Source organism: Callospermophilus lateralis, chromosome 4 (assembly GCF_048772815.1).
Source record: "Callospermophilus lateralis isolate mCalLat2 chromosome 4, mCalLat2.hap1, whole genome shotgun sequence".
NCBI lineage: Eukaryota > Metazoa > Chordata > Mammalia > Rodentia > Sciuridae > Callospermophilus > Callospermophilus lateralis.
Window position 1 is genome coordinate 152,891,029 of NC_135308.1, and position 218 is coordinate 152,891,246.

Genomic DNA, 218 nt, shown 5'->3' on the forward strand with positions numbered 1-218 from the left:
CATCTTCATGGGATAGATGTTGACCAAAGAAACACAGCACTTATCTTCTTTGGTCCTCAAAACAACCTGGGGAGGCTACCCGTAGCCTCCTTTAGAAGCCCAGCCGCACATGACAGATGGCTCAGCTGCAGGCAGGGCTGGCCACGTGGGAGTGCACAGACCCTATCCTCTTGCAGCTGCTCCGCAGGCTGAGCCTTCGCCCCGGGCTCTCATTTCCA